This window comes from Octopus bimaculoides, chromosome 8, assembly GCF_001194135.2.
Source record: "Octopus bimaculoides isolate UCB-OBI-ISO-001 chromosome 8, ASM119413v2, whole genome shotgun sequence".
NCBI lineage: Eukaryota > Metazoa > Mollusca > Cephalopoda > Octopoda > Octopodidae > Octopus > Octopus bimaculoides.
The window spans coordinates 14,620,590-14,620,923 of NC_068988.1; positions in this window are offsets into that span (position 1 = coordinate 14,620,590).

The following is a 334-nucleotide window of genomic DNA, read 5'->3' on the forward strand; positions in this document are numbered from 1 at the left end:
TATATATATATATATATACGTACATACATACATACATACATACATGCACACATATTCAAGCAAAACACATCTACACACACACTCACTATATGTACAAATACTCTCTTTACTCTCTCTTTCACTTGTTTCAGTCATTTGACTGCGGCCATCCTGGAGCACCGCCATTTAGTCGACTTATTCTTTGTAAGCCTAGTACTTATTCTATCGGTCTCTTTTGCCGAACCGCTAAGTTACGGGGACGTAAACACACCAGCATCGGTTGTCAAGCGATATTGGGGGAACAAACACAGACACACAAATATATACACACATACATACACTCACACACACACAC